The sequence below is a fragment of the Lepus europaeus genome, chromosome 15, assembly GCF_033115175.1.
Source record: "Lepus europaeus isolate LE1 chromosome 15, mLepTim1.pri, whole genome shotgun sequence".
NCBI lineage: Eukaryota > Metazoa > Chordata > Mammalia > Lagomorpha > Leporidae > Lepus > Lepus europaeus.
Window position 1 is genome coordinate 59,231,526 of NC_084841.1, and position 22,565 is coordinate 59,254,090.

A 22,565-nucleotide genomic window follows, 5' to 3' on the forward strand; every position below is an offset into this window, starting at 1 on the left:
GTCAGGAAATGTTTTCTCCAATTAAGTAATCTTATTTTAGAGTTAACTCTGTGCCAAGAAAATAAACAATATATCTTTCATGAACACATCTACTCTGTTGTATAAAAACTTTTATTTTCTGGGAGGCTGCTCTTGGAATTTGTACACATAATGAGATCAGAGCTGGAAAAATCCTGTTTTCTTTAGAATTTAATGGCTTTGGAAACTATAAGGGAGCCATGTGACACGGGCTAATGCCAGAGCTCTATGAACAAGTGAATATCAAAGATCTGCAGATAATCTTTTCCCCTCCCAAAAAACCCTGCAATTTGACAGAAATACTGCATGAAGTATAGGGGATGTTTCCACTCAGCCTTGAGCTGCATAAAATGAGTCACAAGAGAAGCTGCTGCCAATCACAGACCAAGCGCTGCTGCACTCTCAACACATTTCAAGGGATTACGCGTTATGGATATGTACTTCCAAGATCAAGTTGCAATAACGGGAAGTCAGGGAAAACACTTAAGGTCCAAGTGCCTGGCTGGCTAAAGGATGGGTAGAAAGCTGGAGGGCTCCTTGCTAGAGGTCTCTGCTCTGAACCCCAGAAGATGGTCCTGTAGCTGAGTGTTCCTGCTCTGTCTCTCTCTTTTTTACTTTTTAAGATTTATTTGAAAGACAGAGTTACAGAGAGAGGTAGAGACAGAGAGAGAGGTCTTCCATCCACCGGTTCACTCTCCAGATGGCCACAATGGATGGAGCTGCACCAATCCAAAGTCAGGAGCCAGGAGCTTCCTCTGGGTCTCCCACATGGATGCAGGAGCCCAAGGACCTGGGCCATCTTCCACTGCTATCCTAGGCCATAGCAGAGAGCTGGCTGGGAAGAGGAGCAGCTGGGACTACAACAGGTGCCCATATAGCATGCCGGCACTTCAGGCCAGGGCGTTAACCCACTGCCCCACAGCACTGGTCCCTGCTCTGTCTCTCACTGTCCCAACACCCCTTGTCATGCTCCAGCAATACCACATGATTCCTTGTCCCAGGCATAGGAGGGTGCCTCTCTCCTCCACGCTTGGCTATAGTTCGTTTTCCACCCTGAAAACTTGTTATCCCCCAACGCACAACTCCAGCATCGCTTCTACCATGAACCTCAGTCAATTACTCCCTCCTCCTAATTGTTTCTTCTTACTATTTCCCCTGCTGGTGAACTTAAAAGAAAGAATCCATGTTGACAGTGTTTATCCTACACTTCCATCGCCTAACACCAATCCAGGTTGTGAAATGAGCAAGTGAATATCAGATTTTAAAAGCTCCTACTAAGGGAACTTCTCATTCATCCAACTTGGGGCTCCCTTTCTGAGACAGTGAACTACCAGTCCCATGGTTCATGGCGAAGGAGAGTAGAAATGCTCAGATCCCCTTTCTCATTCTCCCTCAGTCTGGATCTGGGCCTCCCAAGACCAACAGTTGGCTTCCAGTTACCAAAATGCTTTTGTCCTTTGATTTCCCTTGGCAGCTCACAGAGGGCGCTAATGAACACTGGCTAGCAGGAATTACCCGGCAGCCCCTCTGTCCATAGGGCCCCAGTGGACATGGAAGCCAAGCACTAGGGTGAAGCTATAGCAGAAGAAAATGTGCCTAGACCTGCGTGGGAAAGCTCTAATTTCTTCAGAAGTAGGAATTGGCTTTGCTCCGCCAGCTTTTGTGAGTAGAGGAGTTTAGATGGGAAATTGGGACAGACAGACAGGGATTCCAGCCATGAAATATTCATGTGTGTGGTTTCATCACTCCCAACAATTGCTCCACAGGCCTTTCCAAGTGATGAAACAAGAGCAACGAGAATCCGGAGAACCGTCTAAGTCCTGGCTCTGCCACTACTTGTGTGATCTTCCACCACCCTCATTACTCCCTTGGGCCTCAGTTTTCTCACCTGCTGATGGGGACCACAATACTTACCCAACCACTTCACCATTTGGTGCTAAGCTTTGAAAAAGTTTCCACAAAATCTTTTATAAAGTGGAAAGTGCCGGCCGGTGCTGCAGCTCACTAGGCTAATCCTCTGCCTGCGGCGCCGGCACACCGGGTTCTAGTCCCGGTTGGGGCGCCAGATTCTGTCCTGGTTGCCCCTCTTCCAGGCCAGCTCTCTGCTGTGGCCAGGGAGTGCAGTGGAGGATTGCCCAAGTGCTTGGGCCCCTGCACCCGCATGGGAGACGGAGAGGCACCCGGCTCCTGGCTTTGGATCAGCGCGGTGCGCCGGCCGCAGCGCGCCGGCCGCAGTGGCCATTGGGGGGGCGAACCAACGGCAAAGGAAGACCTTTCTCTCTGTCTCTCTCTCTTTCACTGTCCACTCTGCCTGTCAAAAAAAAAAAAAAAAGTGGAAAGTGCAGTGCCAGGCACCGCTTGTCTCCCAAGTCCTCTGCTGTCACCCCACCTAGATTCTTGCTAGGCCAGTATCACACTGTGCACCTGCAGGCTCTCCCTGGGAGGCAGTCTTCTACACTGACATGCTACTCCTTGGCACACATCACCAGTAGTGTCCCATGCACATCAGGTACCTCTGACATGCTGTGAGGGGGAGGGAACTTCTGTGCTGTTCTGCCCCCAAACCCATGGCCTCAGTCAGACCAGGAGAAAACATCAATTCAGGCTGTGGGACAATCTGCAGCATACCTGGCCAGTACTCCTCAAGACTGTAAGAGAAATTGTCACAGAACACAGGAGACTGATGAACCATGACAAGCAAATGCAATGATGCTGCCTGAACTGGATCCTGGAGCAGAAGGAAGACATGAATGGAAAAGTTAGTGACACCCAGAAAGATAGAGTGCAGTTCATGGAAAGATGCTGGTGTTGGCTTCTTAGTTTGGACAAATGTCATGGATGTGAAGGATGTTAAGAAGGGGGAAATTAATTGAGGGGTATGTGGGACCTCTCTGCTCTATTTTTGTAACTTTCAGTGTATCTAAACGTATTTAAAACTAAAAAAAAAAAAAGCTATTTTAAGATATCCCACTTCTTCAAGCTTCAACCAAATATTACCTCCCTTGTGACTTCCCTGAATTCCCATTCCATCTAACCTTTCTTTCTTCTAAACTCTGCTAGCACACTCATAGAATGAAAAATGCCCTAAACAGCACTCTGGCCTCAGAATCAGCCCTTGGGGCATTCAGATCTGGCTAAAAGCCCCATGAGAGTCTCGCAGGCATGGAAAGCCAAGATACTGCGGCAAAAACAACGTGAATGAAAGATCTCGGTGAACAAGACCCCAGCGGAAGGAACGGGCCATCAGGGAGGGGGCACCTTTCTCTGAAGGGAGGAAGGAACCTCCACTGTGATACGGCCTTGACTAAACAAGTTCAGAGTTGGTGAACTCAAGGGGCTTCCACAGCCTCGACAGCTCATGGCAAGAGTCTCGGGTGATTGCTGACGTCATAAATAAGAGTGCCAATTGTTAAATCAACAATGGGAGTCACTGGGCACATGCTCCCCACGTAGGATCTCTGTCCTTAATGTGTTTTACTATGAGAGTTAACGATAACACTACTAGTCGAACAGTACTCTATATCTTGTGCGGGTGTGTGGGTGCAGTCTGTTGAAATCTTTGCTTAGTATATACTAAGTTGATCTTCTGTATATAAAGATAATTGAAAATGAAACTTGATGTAGAGTGGGATGGGAGAGGGAGTGGGAGATGGGATGACTGCAGGAGGGAGGGAGGTTAGGGGGCGGAAAGCCACAACAATACAAAAGTTGCACTTTGTAAATTCACATTTATTAAATAAAAAATAATAAACTCTGCTAGCATTTTGCTTCTTCCATAAAGGGTATCTGCATGTTACAATTATCGTTACTGTTCAGTCCTCTTCTCCACACACATGCGCGCGCACACACACACACAACACGCACACATACGCACACACCGTGGCTTAACCTGCTGCGCCACAACACCGGCCCCCACATACGTATACACTGATTTGTGAGCAACTTGAAGGGACTTTTTTTTCATCTACAGGGCCCAGCAGAGTTCCTGATACTTGAGAAACCCCTCCTAAGTGTTTAGGAAGGATGGCTGGCTGTACCGTGGCAATCTGAGCTGTCAAAGTCTGGAATTACAGCAGCATGTTCAACCTATTCAGGCTTAGTGGGACCAGACATTTCCCCAGAATAGAATTTATTCTGTAGGCTACGGCAATGTCTGTTACAAAAGGCATTGCTATATATTCGCAAAACACCTCCCATCCTAGCCTTTTAAAGCTATTTAGAAACCACGATTTATTAATCTTCACACCATCTCTCACATGAAATATTTTTGGCAGAATTGAGTAATCCAAACTGTACATACCACAGGGGATTTGAAAAGTAACTAATTAAAGGTACAATGCTGTGCTCACCTTCTGGGCTTAACGCCACAGAAATTAGTGAGCATTTGGACTCAAAAGAAGAAGAGTTGAGGCATTTTTATAGCTGTGGATTTCAAGCGGTTTGGGGTATCAGTACAGTTGGCTTGCATGAGGAAAGCAGGTTAAAAGTCAGGGACAAATAGGATAGTTGGAAACCAAACAGGATATCAGAGTAAAGAAAGAAAATGAGAAAAAGAATTTCTTCCAAAAAGCAGAACTTGAGCTAGGGGTTGTACATAGGTGATTTGTTTTTAGAAGTCAATCCAGAGCACAGAGTTCAGATCTGAGAAGCTAGCTCCAGCCTGCAGTGGTGTTCTCACTGTGGGGAAAACGGAATTTTGAACATAACCTGCAGTAACTGGGAATGTGCGTGATTCTAAATTTCCCATTATACTAATGCAAATGGTAACAGTCAGTGGTGCTTTAGCTAAATTTTGTATGCTTTAAGGAAATATTGCAAAAACAACTTCTACAGACTTGAAAAATTCTATGACAATGAGTAGCCAGCAACCCTTCCTATCCAGTGAACTTCTCCAGGTTATCAGATGCAACTTCAAAGTTTATGGATGGAGCCAGTGTGTGGTGCAGTGGGTTAAAGCCCCAGTCTGCAGTGCTGGCATCCCATATGGGTGCCAGTTCAAGTCCCGGCTGCTCCACTTCCCATCCAGCTTTTTGCTCTGTCCTGAGAAAGCAGTAGAAGATGACCCAAGTCCTGGGGCCCCTGCACCCACATGGGAGACCTGGAAGAAGCTCCTGGCTCCTGGCTTCGGACTGGCACAGCTCTGGCCATTGCAGCCATCTGGGGAGTGAACCAGCAGATGGAAGACCTCTCTCTCCCCCTCTGCCTCTGCCTCTCTGTAACTCTGCCTCTCAAATAAATAAATATTAAAAAAAAAAAAGTGCTTGGGCCCCTGTCACCCATGTAGGAGATTTGGATGAAGCTTTTGGCTCCTGGTTACTGGCTCCTGGCTTCAGCCTGGCCCACCCCCCACCACTGTGGCCATTTGGGGAGTGAATCTCTCTCTGTTTCTGTAACCCTGACTTTAAAAAAAAAAAAAAAAAAGATTTATCTATTTATTTGAAAGTTGGAGTTACACAGAGAGAAAAGGAGAGGCAGAGAGAAAGAGGTCTTCCATCTGATGGTTCACTTCCCAATTGGCTTCAATGGCCAGAGCCGCACCGATCCGAAGGCAGGAGCCAGGAGTTTCCTCTGGGTCTCCCATGTGGGTGCAGGGGCCCAAGCACTTGGGCCATCATCCACTGCTTTCCCAGGCCTAGCAGAGAGCTGGATCGGAAGTGGAGTAGCTGAGACTAGAACCGGTGTCCATATGGGATGCCAGCACTGCAGGCGTTGGCTTAACCCACTATGCCACAGTGCCGGCCCCTAAATATATAAATCATAAAGAAAGGAAAATTTCCCTTAAAAAAATGTATGGATGAAGGATGGAGGGGGTTTTCAAAAAGCTCATGGAAAGTTCATATTTTATGAGAACCCATTCATGGATTTCCGTATTTTACACCACAATAAATTTACCTTTTTATTCTATTTTCCACTAACCTTTGGAAGTACTCTTACAAATAAATCAACCAAGTCCAGAGGCAGTAATACTTTCATAACTTGCATGATCATTCTTCTATCTAAACCAGCTCAATGGCTGTGTAATGCTCACTAACACCAGGACTTTTATTGGAATTAGTGGGAGGGGCTGCATTGTCCTCCCAGATTCTCTTGTTTCGCAACGAACTGCTCTGTGGCAGCCACCTTGGCAGACGCTGAGTCCACGTGCTTGTGCCTGGTGCTGGATTTCATATGCCTTCAGCCTGTGCCTCTGCGTTGTTCACCCAAACATGGGCAAAATGAAGGGGCTCAGAGTTCTAAGGTCGACAAAGAGCTCCAGCTGTCAGAGACAGGACTCTCTCCAGAAGTGGGTCTGGATCTGTTAGGATCACCACTGTTGCTATTGTCTCTATGATCGGGGAGGTTTTCAAGGTGGCTCAGGGCCATCAGCTCTGTGCCTCTGCTTGGCTGTCAGCTTGGAAACACAGTCCCAAGACTTGCACTTTGGACTACTGAGCTCCAGAAGTTAATGTCACTGTGCCTCAACCTTTAACAGGGACCAGCTTTCTCCTGCCTGAACCTCTCCCTATGGAGCGCTCACTGCTGCACTCACGTTGTGTGAGTTGAAGGTTTGTGACCTGGTTCTGCTTCCTGCTGGCCAAGTGACCTCAAGTAATTCCCACCTTCCTCAGACGTCAGAGTCTTAGTCTATAAAATGAGAGTGGAGGATTAGGACATCTTTCAGCTCCAAGATGTTAGGATGTAAAAATTCTGCCAAGACAAACCTCTTAAGTTTGTTTTCTTGTATTTCCACACTTCCCTTCTCTGTCCCTGACCTGCACGTGGGAAGTGTCCGGTGCCTCACCCTTCCACACCCTCTGCAGAAACCCGAGAAAGTCCTGGCGGTTTCTTTTATAAAAGAGCTGGAGCCATGTTTTCTTCACATCTGGCTCCTGTTTGCTGGTCAACTCCTGCAACCTCTCCAAACCTAGTGAGTAGGCAGAACTCTAGCGAGATGGCTGGCTCTTATCAGATTCCTTGAATCTAGTAACAAATGTGGTTATTTCAGAAATCTTTTTCTCTGTGAATCAACTAATGCCAGTCTGCCTATTTGTCTCTGATGCACACTGAGGGAATTTTAAGTAGGATGTCTCTCATGGGGGGGAAAATGTGTTTTGAGGTTTCCTCTGCCTGTTCTGGCCAGACACAGTTTCAGCTGACCCTCTGGGCACAGTGGTAAGCCTACCTTGTCATTTCCATAGATGTTGTTTATTGTGAGATAGTTGGGGAGAGTCGGTTTGGGGAGGGATAGTAGCTAAAAGCAGCTCTTTCATTCCCATCTTAAAAATCCACTCTTTAATATAGCTTGCTTCATCTAGAATCCTCCAAAAGTACTAATCCTGATGGCAGCATCAGGAGACACAGGATACTGCAGTCAGGGGCATTTTCCAGTTTGCTGAGAATGCTCCCCGTGCTGCTTTGCTCCGGGCTGAATTCCTCTTGGGAAGCCACAGTCAATGGCCTCGTACTGCGTGGTGCTCGTACTGCGTGCTCTGATGTGCAGTGTTGTTTGCAGCGTGGCTCAAGCTGGCTGGATCTTAATTCTCTTCTTGACCCTACCAGAAAGGTGCACTTTGATTAAGATTAATCCGTTTTTCTCTGGGCAACACCAGTGATAAGGGTGCACAGAACACGCTCGTTTTCCATAGCATCAGAACATCAGCTTAGCTGGATCCACTTCCTGACTCTGTGACTCCTGGGGTAGAAGACAAGGTGTGTATGCCAAGATTTCCTGACCTCAGGGAGTCAAGTGAGGAAAATCAATATAGCAGCCCATGCTTTTTGGAAATGAATTTTAAAAAATCAATAAGAGGTTTTCCTCATATCCGATCATATCCAAACCTTTCTTCCTTTTGGATTCTTTGAATGTTTTATTTGGCACATTTTTGATGCATGAAGAAGTTTCTTTTCAATATTGAGGGTGAAAACATTTCTCTTTGTGAGACACTTAGAATGTGAGTTCACTTGAGTTTTGGCCCAGAGAAGCTAAGCTCTATTCCTAGCTCCATTCGGCAGGTCATTTATCCTCTCTGGACTGCATTTCTCATCTAAAAATCCAAAGGTTTAGAAGAAATCATCTTGTGTCAAAAGGCTACATAATTTGCAGGTCCAGCGCAAAATAAAAATGTAGGGCCTGGCCGGTGCCACGGCTCATTAGGCTAATCCTCCACCTGCGGTGCCGGCACACCGGGTTCTAGTCCCGGTCGGGGCACCGGATTCTGTCCCAGTTGCTCCTCTTCCAGTCCAGCTCTCTGCTGTGGCCTGGGAGTGCATTGGAGGATGGCCCAAGTGCTTGGGCCCTGCACCCCATGGGAGACCAGGAGAAGCACCTGGCTCCTGCCTTCAGATCAGCGCAATGCCATTGTGGGGGTGAACTAACGGTAAAGGAAGACCTTTCTCTCTGTCTCTCTCTCTCACTGTCCACTCTGCCTGTCAAAAAAAAAAAAAAAATCATGTGTGGCTTTCAATTTTTCTCACCAAAATAAAATAATCTTTTAATTCAATTTTTCTGTGAACTTTTTTCCTTTTTTTTAATTCAAGAGAAAGATACAGAGACAGTCAGACAGAGATAGCTCATATCCAAACACCCACAACAGCTCTGGGCCAGGTTGGGGCCAAAGCCAGGAGCAAGGAACCCAATTCAGGTTCCCCACGTGCGCAGCAGGAGCCAAATTACTGAGCCGTCACTGCTGCCTCCCAAGGTCTGCATTTGCAGGAAGCTGGAGTCAGGAGTCAGAGTCGGGAATGGAATGCAGGCACTCTGATGTGGGATGCAGGCATCTTAACTAAGAGGCTAATTGCCTACCCCCCATCAACTTTTTTTTTTTTTTTTTGAAGATTGATTTATTTATTTGAAAAAGTTACAGAGAGAGAGAGAGAGAGACAGAAAGACAGATTTTCTACCCACTGGATCACGCCCCAGATGGCCACAATGGCCAAGGATGGGTCAGGCCTAAGCCAGGAGCCAGGAGCTTCTTCCAGGTCTCCCACAGCTCCCCAAGAACTTTTTGCAGCACCCTCCCTTCAGGTTCCATGCTGGCCTTGATCTTTTCTGTGCCGGGTCTAGTACCAAGCTTCTCTGATAACAAAGCCCTTCCTTTATATCCACATGCAGTCTTCATGCAAAACAAAATTAAAAACACTTGAGTTGCATTTTTTTGCTTGAGGTCTACCCCACTTTTACTTTCCATGTCCCTTTGACCATAAGTTGTATCTCATTTCTTCCTGACTCCCTTTTCTTCTCCAAGATGGATTTTCTTCTTCCCTGCCGAAAACATCCAAGTGACCTTTGCTTTGGGCTTTTGCTAAATCACCGTATGTTAGATAATTGTGCCCAGAGGAATTACTTCCAGAGTGGCCTAAACACAAAAGAAAAACACACAGCCAGCCTTTTCTCTAGAGTAGTGCAAACATTTCCTTAAACCTAAGTGTCTCAAGAGGAAAACTGACAGAATAAACCTTTCACCCAGAGAGTCCCTTCTGTGCCGTGCTTGTACTGAATCCTTCTTGAATTTTTACATCCCTGATTTATCTACTGTTTTGCCAATAAAAGCAGTCATGTTCTTTGATTTAGATTTTTTTACAATGGAAAAGTGGCCAGAGAAAATGACTCAGTCGAGTGTTTTATTAACGGAAAGAACTGATATGCCAGCCACCTTCCAAGTTCTTTGTCCTTGTTCTATCACGTTACACCATAATATAGCACCCATCGAGAAGCAAGGGACTACAAGTTAAGTGCCAGCAAATCAATGGTTGTTAGATGTCTGTCTCACTAAAAAGTAAACAACCAAAAAGCATAAGGAGCTTTCAGCATTGGAGAAGTGAAATCTTTTAGAATAATTCAACAATTACAAAGCAACTGCCAAAAAAAAAAAAAAAGTGGGGGAGGGAGGAATTCTCTTAACATACCTTATAAGGAAATAAGTTTAATTTCTTGCATAAGGTATACATCTAGGTTCACATTACTGATGCCTCTTTCAAGTAGATAAACTTCCTGTACAAAATTCCACTTTCAAATTCATGGAAATTCAGACTTTTTTTCTTGAAATTAACTTCTAGAATTTAAAGAGAAGAAAGTGACTTTAGCTCTATCCATGACAGACAACCCAACTCCTAAGTAACTTGCTTTCTGTTGTGAAAGTTTGGCGTGTTCTGTTTGTTATGAAAACAAACACACACACACACACACAAATGCATTTACTTCTTTTATCATCTAAAACAAAAATCAAAACACCATTTGTCTCAAACATTCAAGATCATGTAAGTTCAATTTGAAGGAGCAGTTTGGGTCAAGAATGTTATAAATATAGATAAAGCACTATCTAGTTTATTACAACTGTAAATATTTGAATACCAATACCCTTCAAAATATGAGCAAACAAGTCTTTAAAACAATAAATGCCTAGACCAACAGCTCATCTGCTTCTCTGCCCAGTGGCAGGATTGTATCAAAACTCCCTTTGTTACTTTCCCAGGACTGCGAGAACAAAGTGCCCCAACTGGGTGGCTGCAAACAGTAGGAGTTTACTTTCACAGATCTGGGGGTTATAGGTGTGAGACCAAGGTGTCATTGGCGTGTCTCTGAAAGCTCTAGAGGAGGGTCCCTCCTTGCCTCTTGCTGGCTTTCGTTGGCTGCCAGCAACTCTTGGCACTTCTTGGCGTATAGCTGCATCACTGTAAGCCCTGCCTCCATCGTCACGTAGCATTCTCTCTGGGCTTCTTATCCTCTTGTACGGACACCAGCCACCTAGCATTAGGCACTCATGCTTCTCTAGTAGGATTGCATCTTAACTGAGTACAATTCCAAGGACCCTAAGTTCACATTCTGAGGTTCTAGGAAGGACACAAATCTTAGGGGGATACTACCCAATCTAATATACCCCCCTAAATACCAGATAAGCTCTCCTGTGTTTAAAGGAATAAGGAAAAGAGAAGAAAAGCTCGGTGAATCTCCTAAGTATTCATTCCATTGAACCATCAACCCCAACCATTCTCAAAGTGGTCCATCCAACCCAATTCAACTTCAAGAGATGGGGGCTTCTTAAAATGGAGACTTTTAAGTTCCACCCCAGATCTACCAAGTCAGAAATGCTAACTGTAGAGGCCAGGAGCCTACCTTTTAAACAAGTTCCTGGGGGATTTATGTACTCTAACATTTGAGCACCACTGATCTGTTTGGAGATAAAAGTTTGCCCTCCATTCCCCCAAGGTGCTTCTGAAATGCATTCCTTATTTTTCCCCTCTTTTTGGGTGAACTTGAGAACAGCTAGTCAACAAACTTGCTTATAGTTGAACACCATTTAAAGGTACCCCCTCAATCCTTTTCTCTCTTCAGATCAAACAATATAAATTAATATAAGATTAATTCCTTAGTATTGATAGGATATTTTTTCTAATCATTAAATCATTTATAAACTCTGGTCAAATTCTTTTCATCTCTTGAATCAGGAAAATATCTTTTGACCATGGAAAGAGATGTCACTGTTTCATATTCCAGACTAAAGAGACTAAAGTCACACTGAAGCCACCTGTATCAGGGTTTCCAGAGAGATGGAATCAGTTTCCAGTCATAGAGGCTAAGAATCCCCATCATCTGCAGGTTAGAGACCCAAGAGGGCCAGTGGTGTAAGTTCTGGTATCAGTCCAAGGCCTGAGAACCAGGGGAGCCACTGTTGTACATCTAGTCAAGACCAGGAGAAAATTCATGTGCCAGTTCAAGTAAGCAGGCAGGAAGCAAAGAGTTACATGCCTCCCTCCAGGCTTCTTTCTATTCAAGTCCTCAGTGAGTTGGATGATGGCCACCCACATGGGAGAGGGCTCTGGACTTTACTGAAACCACCGATCCAAAAGCTAATCTCATCTGGAAATACCCTCACAGGTACACCCAGAATTAATGTTTAATCTGGGCACCTCTTGGCCCAGTCAAGTTGATACATAGAATTAACCATAGGGACTGGTGCTGTGGCATAGCAGGTGAGGCCACTGCCTGCAGTGTGGGCATCCCATTTGGGTACCAGTTCTAGTCCTGGCTACTCCACTTACGATCCAGCTCTCTGCCATGGCCTGGGAAAGCAATGGAAGATGGCCCAAGTCCTTGGGCCCCTGTACCCATGTGGGAGACCTGGAAGAAGCTCCTGGCTCCTGGCTTCAGATCCACCCAGCTCTGGCCATTGCAGCCACTTGGGGAGTGAAACAGCAGATGGAAGACTTCCGTCTTTCTCTCTCTCTCTCTCTCTGCCTCTGCCTCTCTCTGACTTTGTCTTTCAAATAAATAAATAAATAAATATTCTTTAAAAAAGAATTAACCATAATATAATACCAAGATTATTTCCAACCATGACAAAAAGTTGCATACTTAGGGGCTAGTGTTGTGGTATACCTGGTTCAGCCACCACTTAGGATGCCAGCATCCAATGTTGGTGTGCCTGGTTCAAGTCTTGGTTGTTCCACTTCCAATCAAGCTCCCTGCTAATGTGCCAGAGAAGGCAGCAGAAGATGGCTCAAGTGTCCGGCCCCTGACACCCATGAGGGTTCCAGTCTCCTGGAAGTTCCAGTCTCCTGGGCTTCAGCCTGGTGCAGCCCAGTTTGTTGCAGCCACTTGGGGAATGAACCAACAGATGGAAGATTCTCTCCCTCTCTCTCTCTCTGTCTGATAGTTTCTCTTCCAAATACATACATACATACATACATACATAAACACATGAATATGTAAATACATAAATAAATATAAATTTTTAAAAAGTTATATACTTAAGTATTAATTGCCTAATAAGTAGAGTCTGCCCCAGTTCATTCTAGCTTCCTGTGAGCCCTTTGTGTTAACTTCTGTCAAAGAAGAAATGAACTTGCCACTTCCAAGCAGCGTGCTGAGGCTTGGAGGGCAACAGGAGTTCTTGAAGGTGATGACACTGAGAAACAACATGATCACGAAGTAAGAGCACAAGGCACCTTTGCATCTGAACTAAAGCTTTTGCAAATCTTGAGAACCAGTCAATCCTTTTGGAGCAACGCAAAAATGACACTTAATGAGGGCCATACACAGTATTTCCATACTGCTAAGGCCAGAAGGTTTGAAAAGCCTAATCCTGATACCTGATACTTCTCAGCATTTAATTTTGCTCTCCCTTGAAATTGAAATCCTTGCTGATCATTCACATATGCATCCATCACACATCAGTCACTATGTGAGTATCATGGTCCAGCAGGGAGGTAGTCTTGCAAAACCAGAGTTGCAGCATGTGCTAGGAATCAGAGAATTTCTGAATGAGATGGCAATTTGATGAGTTAGAGAAGGAAAATAGAAAGTGCTATTCAGATGCAGAACCACCACTCAAGTGAGGAGAAATGACTCCTGCCTTTGTGTGAGAGAGACAAAGAGAGTCAATCACACTTTTCTCGTGGTAGAAAAAGTGCTATTACTTGGCTGTTAGCGTTCACATACTGTATTTCACATTCTTGGAACAACTGTGAGTTTTTACTGAGAATGTTTTTCTTAGACTAGGAAAGTTAGCAGCTGCTGATCTCATGGCCATCTCTAGCTGCAAGGGAGCCTTGAAAATGCATTCTCCAGGGCTGGCATTGTGGCACAATGGGTTAAGCCACTGCTTGGATGCTGACATCCCATATCAGAGTACCAGTTCGAGTCCTATCTGCTCTACTTCCAATCAAGCTCCCTGTTAATGTGCTTGAAAAGGCAGCAGAATGTAGCTCAAGTGCTTGGGACCCTGCCACCATGTAAGAGACCCAGATGGAGTTCCTGGCTCCTGGCAGTTTCGGTCATTTGGCAAGTGAACAAGCAGATGCAAGATTTCTCTTTCTATCCCTGCCTCCCTGCCCTCACTGTGTTCTAGTCTCTGGGGTTTTGAACTATGAATCAGTAAAACACTGAAGAATTGTTGGTTGGCAGACAGACTGTCAAATCTTAGAACTGTATGGGATCTTGTAAAAGAATCTATTACTTATCTTACACATGGTGAGAACTGAGAGATTTTCTAACGGAGAGTCTAGAAAGAAGAGGCTCTCCAAGTGAATCTTCATTCCCATCTCTCATCAAACATGCTTCTAGAAGTATCATACTTTGATTCTAACCGCTACTACCATGCCCATCTCCCCAGAATATACAGTTCCTTCTTTAAAATTCCACCTGGGCACAAGGAAATCCCCTTTCTTTAGTCTCCTTTCATGTAGCTAAGACAGGCTGCCATTCCAAAATGACTTAGCTGAATGTGATTGGTGAACCAAAAGAAAATAAACAGATGCAACCTGACAACAGTCAGGTTTTTGAAGTTCAAGGGGAGGAATTCTGACTCAGTGTTGACAACAGTGGAAGGACAAGAGCGATATCAGAGACACCCTCCTTTCCACCTCTCTGACAGTCCATACCAGTGGACCTTGGCTGTACGTTTTCTCACCTGTAGAAGCCTGGCCCAGATAATTCTGCCCTGGAATGAATACAAGGTTTTTGCTCACCAAACCGGTGCTGCTAAGGACTAACCACAAGATGCCAGAGTCCTAAGTCAGGGCCTGCACACTCACTATTAACAGAGTAGGGTCCATTCTTCCTTATTGGCCCCACGCCAAACCTGTAAGCTGGTACACAATCAGGGCCAAATGTGACTTCTCTTGGGTGAAAAATGCAAACCTCTTCCTCATACAAATGATCTTCCCACTTACTACCAATTCAGAATTTTAGGGCCATGCTTTCCTCAAATCGTTGGGCTTTGGATGACAGATCCCCCAAGGAGCCTGGCTTGGCTTATCTGCTTTATGCATCCATGCCAACACACTCTCAAACAGCAGACCAATTTCTTGGCTGCAGTTTGAATGTGTCGCCCAAATTTGGGAAAATGCAATCCCCAAAGTCAGCGTTAATGGTACTTGGAAGTGGAGCCTTTGGGAGGTAATTAGCAGTAGATGAGATCACGGGTGGAGACTGATCCCACAGTTTGCGGCTTTAGAAGGGGAAGCGAGAGGTGAGCATTCTGGCTCAGGTGTGGTACTCCCACACAGGAGTGCCTAGACTGACTCTCGCCTCTACCTCCAACCCAGCTTCCTTGCTGATGTGTCTGGGAAGCATCAGATGCTTGAGTCCCTGCCACTCACATAGGAACTTGGATGGAGTTCCTGGCTCCTGGCTTGGTTTGGCTCAGCTCCAGCTGTTGCAGGCATCTGGGGAGTGAACCATCAGATAGAAAATATCTCTTTCTTTCTCTATCTTCTTCTCTCTCCTTCTCTCTCTCCCCCCCCCCCACTGTCCCTTTTAAATAAACAAGGAAATAAAACAAATAACAACTTTAAAAAGAAGAAGAGGCAGTGGAACCCAAGCTAGCAGGCTTGCTCTATCTCACCATGGGACTGCAAGGAGTCCCTCCAGCCAGAAGGCCCCCACCAGGTATGGCCTCTCCACCTTGGACCTCCTCGCCTTCAGAAACAGGAGCTGAATAAACTTTTATTCCTTCTAAATTACCCAGGCTGTGGTGTTCAGTGACGGCAACAGATCAAGATAGTCTTCATTTTGAAATGAGGACGCGGAGCCCATTGATGATTCCTAATGGCCCAGGCTCTCCTGGTTATTCAGGGGCCTAGAGGCACCTGGAACTCCCCTCATTCAACAACCAGGTCTGTGCAAGTCTCACCTCACCACGTCTCATTGCTTAACTCCCCTGCTTTTGCCTTAGCAGCCCCGACCTCAGAGAAGCACCCAAGGCCGCACTTACCTGGTCCCACAGGTGCTTTCCTGCTGCCCTCAGGCTTGGTGGGCCTCTATGTTCACCCTGCAATGCCTAAAGTTTCACAGACATAAACAACAGATACTGCCCAATCCTAGCTCACCTGTGAGCCCCACTGGGAACGTGGAGAAGGCAGAGTTGTTTCCTTTGAGGTACCAAAGTAAGTCATCAGTACCAAAAAGCACCTGTTGAAAGTAATGCTGCCTTACTCTTTAAAAAAAACTCTTCTACTTTCTCCCTTGGTCTATGTCCACCTGCCTGAGTAAACTACAAGTAGACCCCCTGGCCCTAATTCCCAACAGGTAAACCAGGAAAGCCACTACCTCCATGCCTTAGAGTTACCTTTACTGAGCATGGACCCTACTAGACACAGATGAGAGCTGACCGCAAGAGGACAACTTTTTTAAAAAATAGCCTTCTTAAAAATTTATTTATTATTTATTTGAAAGGAAGGAGCCCCAAACACTTGAACCATCCTCTGCTACTTTACAGGGAGCTGGATCAGAAGTGGAGCAGCCAGGACTTGAACTGGCACCCATATGGGATGTCACCATCACAGGCAGTGGCTTAACCAAGGCCACAATGCCAGACCCCTAAAAATAACCTTTTTTAACACATTTTTATCTGTCTCTAAAAACAACATACGCTCTTTTTTAACATTATCTTTCTTTCAAGATCTCTTTATTTGAAACACAGAGTGACATAGAAAGAAAGAAATCTTGCATCTGCTGGTTCACTTCTCAAATAGCCACAAAAGCAGGTGCTGGGCCAAGCCAAAGCCAGGAGCCAGGAGCTCCATTCTAGTCTGACAGCAGGGGCCCAAGCACTTGTGCTAGCCTCTGCTGCCTTCCCAGACACATTAGCAGGAAGCTGGGTAGGAAGCAGAGAAGTCCAGACTGAGCACTCTAAGAAAAGATGCCAGCATCATAAGAGGTAGCTTAACCCACCGCACCACAACATGGGCTCCTGACATACACTCTTGGGGGAAACAGAGAAATATAAAGAAGTTTTTAAAAATAGAATCCCACCACCACTGTTAATGTTTTGGTACGTTTCTTTTCAGTCCTTTTTTGTTTTTCTCAACACACATAGAGAACTATCCCATAGTTGCAGACAGAGGGATGGTTTAAAAAGAATCAAAGTCTCAAATCGCCAGCACAGGCAGAAAAAGAGGCCTGAGCATCCCTGGAGCTGCTGACACACACAGAGCAATGGGAGTGGGAAAGCTTCATTTTTAAATTTGGGGAAAGGAAACTGCATGTGGTATTCACATCCGCATTGTAAGTCTTTCCAATGACAAAAATTAAATTAATCCATTTGTTGGTGAGGTTTGGAATCAGTGCTTGCCGTGGCCCTGACTACTCACTTCTGCGCTCTTGCTGAAGTGGAGCAGAATCATGTGCTATGGACTGGTGCTGTGGCGAGATAATGGCAGTGCCGTCCCCAGCAGCAACAACAGCGACTGCCCGAACACAGGAAATCACTGTGGAAGGGGAAGCTCCAGGCTGGCAGAAGTGTGTTAACCTTTCATCCATGTCATTGGGTTTAATATGTTAACTTTGTAGTAAAAGCTGCTGCTTTGAGCTCAGGGTTCATAAAAAGTGTTACTGGTCCTTGATGTTCCCAGTTGAGGATAGGAAGCAAAACAGAACCCTGAAAGCTCACATTGATGGGAGCAAAGACAGAGCTGGGGGGTCAGCCAGGGCCCCGGCTCCTCCCCAGCCTGACAGACTGAGCAGCCATTCAGGGCCGCTGGAGCGCTTCCAAGCTGGGAGTGTAAATTTACTTGTATCATCTTTGCCGAGAGGAACTGCGGAGTCCCCAGTGCCTCCTGGTTGATTGGGATCGACTGTTTATTTGTTTAGTCCTGTAATGATATTATCCACAGGGCTAGAGCCACACAGGGAGGATGAGGAATTCCTGGAGGGGAGGCCCTGTGTGTTTATTGCCCTGTCAGCCCTTCACGACAAAAGACAAGAGTTGCTGTAATTTGTGCGTTCCCACACACATGACTCATATGGACAATATCGAAGCGAGGTGCTGATGAAGACAAAGAAGAGGATTAGTAGAAATCGAGATGCCAGCTGCCTTGGGAAACACGCCAAGAAATGCGCTCAGGACCAGCCTCTGGCGCACTACCGCAGACCAAGAGCTGGAAAGAACTCCGAGACGGTGTCCATGCCAGGGGAAAAGACGCACCAGCTCTCGACTGGCTCGGGCCTTGTGTCGTCGTGGACCTTGAGCCTAGTTCTTTTCAAGCTCTGTGGCTTCTGATTCCTTAGAAGAAGAATCTGGGTTTCTGGTGGCAGAGCCTCTCCGGGGGCGGCTGATTTCCCTCCTCCTCAGCACATTTGTTTATGGCTCGGATTCAACGCAGTTCTCAGCTATGGGCGCATTGCAGGGCCAACTGGAGTTCCTCTCCTCCTTGTCAGACTGAAACCACCTCAAGTGTGCTGCCAGCTGGTCCCTGATTGTTTTTCTGGAAGCCTGCAGCTCTGGAAGCTTTTTCTGCCTCAGGAACGTGCCACCCATCCAAGAAACACACTGCCTGAACAGAGCCGGCGTGTCACTCAGCAGGCCGGCGGGCCTGCCCAACCTTTGTGCTGACCGTGGGGCCAGGGCAACCGTGCGTCACAGATGCTGCCATTCCCCCCTCCAAGAAAAAAATTAGATCAGCGCCAGGGCGCGTCCCATGCCCCTCGTCTCACACATCTGTCTCGCCTCTCACGCCTCATGCCTCAAGCCTCTTGCCTCCTGGCTCTGCCTTGTGCCTTGCACTTCACGCCTCACACCTCGCGGCTCTGCCTCGAGCCCTGCACCTCCGGTCTCTGCCTCACGTCTCTTCCTCACGTTCCGTGTCTTCTGCCTCGCACCTGCGCCCATCAGTGCTGCACGGAGCGCTGCCGCGAGGGCTCCCTGGAGAGGAGTGCTAATGGTACCAGCGCTGCCACAGACCTCAAGAAGTGACACTCACGGACACAACCAAGCCACGCCAACGCAGGGACTTCACGCTGCAGGGAGACAATCCCAAACAGCCTGGGCTCATTTTGAGCATGGGGACAATCCTACCGTGGACGATCCTAAGAATGACCCACCCCAGAAGAGAGCCACGTGCGGCTACAGTGGAGACGCTTCGAGACGACAGCAGGGAGAGGTCGATGAAGAGACACGTCTGCGACCCTGGCAGCCCCCTCTAACGCACACGGACCCTTTCCGCTGTATCCCACTGCCTGCGTACAGGCTACAGAAGGAAAAGCTTAACAAGCCTACGAGAGCTCCATGAGTAATCCCGGTGGCCTGAATTGCTGGCAGGGGTGGCCATTGAGGGCTTAGCCTCAGGCTGGTGCCTTTTCCCTTCCTCTAAGTGGGAAAGAAAACCTAAAGGAATCCCCTTGCTTCGATGACCTCGTGTGAATGAGAGGCGGAGATGGGGGAACCGGCTTGCCCTGAGACAGAGCAAACAACCCAATTCACCAGACGGGCTGTGGCAAAAGCAAACGATGGACAAGCGCACCAGGACGAGGGTTCCCTGTGCAAACGTGAACCCGCTCCCTGCCCGCGGGGGCCCAGAAACCTTGCAGGCATGGAGTCGAAGCTCCCTGCCACCCGCCCCGGAGGGCGCCCGGCCCTGCCAAAAACCATTTACAAATAAAGAGCTCTCAGAAATGTGCCCCACCTTGGGCCAAAGAAGAGAACCTCTTTTCCAATAAATATTTGGCCAGGAAGGGGGGAGGGGGGAGCCAAGAGTAACAAAGGGAGCCGGCGGCCGGGTTTGTTTGGATTGCCCGGGCCGGCGCGGGAGCGGCCGGGCGCAGCTGACCACGGGTACAGATAGGTTAATTTCCACATGGAGCTGCAGAAACCCTATCCGCGGGTTGCGAAGCGTGGGTCAGCCAAGGCATGTTAATCTGTTTAGCATGTGCGCCGCGCGGAGGAGCCAGACCACCGGGGCGCAGGAGGCGCGGCCGCAGCCCCAGCCCCAGCCCCAGCCGCAGCCGCAGCCGCGCTCCGCCGGGGGAGTTAATAAAGAGCTTAAGGCAAGTAAGTGCCGCGAGGTTGCGGGCGGCTCGGTGCCGGCGACCCGGGGAGGGCGAGGCTGCCCTGGCCCGCGCTCGCGTCCGGCAGGCCCTCGGGGCTGAGCGAGCCCCGCAGCGCCGAGCAGCCTGGACGCCCGCGGGCTGGGCGCGCCCGGAGCGGGCCGGGCCGGGAACTCCGCGCGCCGCGCCCCAGCCTTCCAGGCCGAGCCTCCCCTCCGCGTCCGCGCCGTGCGGGGAGGAGAGGGGGGCGAGGGGCTAGCCGTTTCGAACATTTTTAACTAATCAAAATATTTGCTGATGAGTATTTATTTTTACAAGAACTCGGGTTTGGCTGGAGACTTCCCTTGCAACAATATGGGCTGCCGTATTAGGTTTGTGAGGGAGCCAAGTGCGGTGGGGCTTTGGGAATGTGCGCGCCGAACTCCCGAGCTCCGGAGAGGCTTCTCTGCTTGGGGGAAGCAGCTTTCCCAAGACCATCCTTCTGCAGCTGGCGCTTGGAACACAACCACATGTCCCCCGAAGCACGGGGGGCTCCACGTATTATGTTTGGGCTGAACGCAAAGAGGAACGCACGCCCTTTCCGGGCCCAGCCAACAAAGGACAAAATAGCGGGAACCGGCCCTGTCTTGAGAAAGGGCAGCCGAAGCCCAGAGGTCCCAGCGTGAGGTGCAAGCAACAGAACTGGATCCATACAACGGGGCGCCTGCCTGCACACGTCCCGTGGCGTTCTCCCTCTCAAGGCTCACCGGAGACAGATTCACTTTGAACTTTACCGCAGTAAAGTCGTTGAGTCTGGCTGGAAAGTGACTGAACAACCACTTCTTCTCGGCTCAAGTCATTGCAGGGCTACTGGTCACCGTCTCGGAAAAACCATGGCTAATGAAATCGGGTCAAGTTGGGCGGCGGACCGATTAGAATTCATAGTAAACAACCTTGCACTGCGAAGATACCTGAAAAACACTGGCTGCTAATATTTTAAAAATATTATTGACTGAGAACTGGACAAAAGAAAAATGTCCTAACTGGTAGTAGTAACAGTCATTAAGAAAAGGACTGCTGGAGTGTGGACTCGTGAATGGCCGTCCCTAACAATTCCACAGTCCACTGAAAATCTTCGAGAAGACTGCAGGGCTCTGCGTTGGGAAAAGGGAAGCTGGCCAGGCGTTGTCCTGCAAGAGTGCTCCAGGGTGCCCCTGCCCAGGAGTACCTTCAGGAAATGTCCATGAGCAGGCATTGGGAGAGTGTGGAGGTCAGAGTAGGGAGAAACCAAATTTACCCATCATAAAATAAAGATGTCCAAGTGCAAGATGAGACAACACTGGGTCAAGCACATACAGAAAACACTATCTGAAGAATCGTAGTGTAAGTTAAGCATCACTGGACAAGGCAATAGGGTAGCTTCTAAGAGCAAGCACAGTACCAGGAAATAGCAAGCAAGTACCTAGGAATCAGGAATCCACTTCTCTCTTTACTATTAGATGTTCTTATTCCATTTGGGGAGCTACAACAGAAGAATTTTGGAGAACTAACAGTCTTCCTTCTCTCTTGTACCACAATACTTCAAGAAGTTTGGAAAATGAAATTCTAAGTTTATGCTGGTGCCAATACATTGTGAAATCCACATGTAGCTTTTCCCATGCATTTTCCATGAACTTTTGAAGACCTCCCTCCATGCTTCCTTCACTTTTATAGTTTATATCAGTCATTAACTGTCCTGATCTTAATGAATTAATCACGGTTGCCACCTGTCTGATTTTGTCCCCTACACTCCCCCATCTCAAAATTAAATTGTCTATGACTGTGAAAGAAGTTGGTGGCTTCTTTTGATCAGAGATCCATGGCCCTCAATTAAAACAGAAAAAGGAAAGATAGCACTAGTCAAAACTGCCTTCACTTTATATTATTCTGAGACTGGTTGGCAGAAATGAAGGGACTAAGGAAAGTAAAAAATTTCAGAGAGAGAAAAAACAACATAGCTGAGGAACTTAAATTCTTTGGAACTGAAGAAGAAAATAGTTTCAATATTTCCAACTCAGATTTCCTTTACTCAGTGACCCCAGTCAAAATAGGACACTTTGCTCTTTGCCAGTAAAGAGAAAAACATCAGTGACTCGCCTGGTGCCCAGTAAGCAAAGAAGACAGCCTATGTGGAAGGTAGCACCATCCCATGCCAGGGCTGGGGCTTCTCCCCCCTGCCCCTTGCATCCTTGTGCTGCTGTAACCAAATATCATAAACTGAGAGGTTTAAACAATGCATGTTTATCTCTCACAGTTCTTGAGGATGGAAGGCCCTGCAGATTTGGCTCCTGGTGAGGGCCCTCTTCCTGGCTTGCAGACATCTCCCTTCTTGCTGGATCCTCACATAGCAGAGACGGTGGGCCCTAATCTCATCCTTTTCTTACAAGGACACTAATCTGACCATGGGGGCCCCAGCCCCCATGACCATGTCTAAACCTAATTATACCCCAAAGGCCCCACCTCCACATTTGATCCCATTAGAGGTTAGAACTTTAATACATAAACAGGAGACAGAAACGTTCAGTCCACAATAGGCACTATTGTGTCAGGGCAACACAGCTGTGGAACTGGCCGGACACAATGTTGGATGACAGTTCTTGTCCTACCTTCTGCAAAGGACCTGTCTCACCTGTGAAGCATTCCCTGTCTTCCTATCTCAGGACCCCTTATTCCTCTTTAAATAGTTTTAGAACCCTTACTTTTGCCATCTTTGTTTAGTAGCATAAGCTTACATCTTCATAAGTAGCATAAGCTACTTTGCATGAGTAGATTCTGGGGGCCCCTTGCT

General features: G+C 47.2%; 1 protein-coding gene across 1 annotated transcript in view; it reads right to left on the reverse strand.

Annotated features, from left to right (window-relative positions):
- The window catches only part of FOXD1 (forkhead box D1), a 55,556-nt gene that overhangs the window by 1,656 nt on the left and 31,335 nt on the right, over positions 1-22,565 (reverse strand). The gene's annotated exons all lie outside the window — the stretch shown is intronic.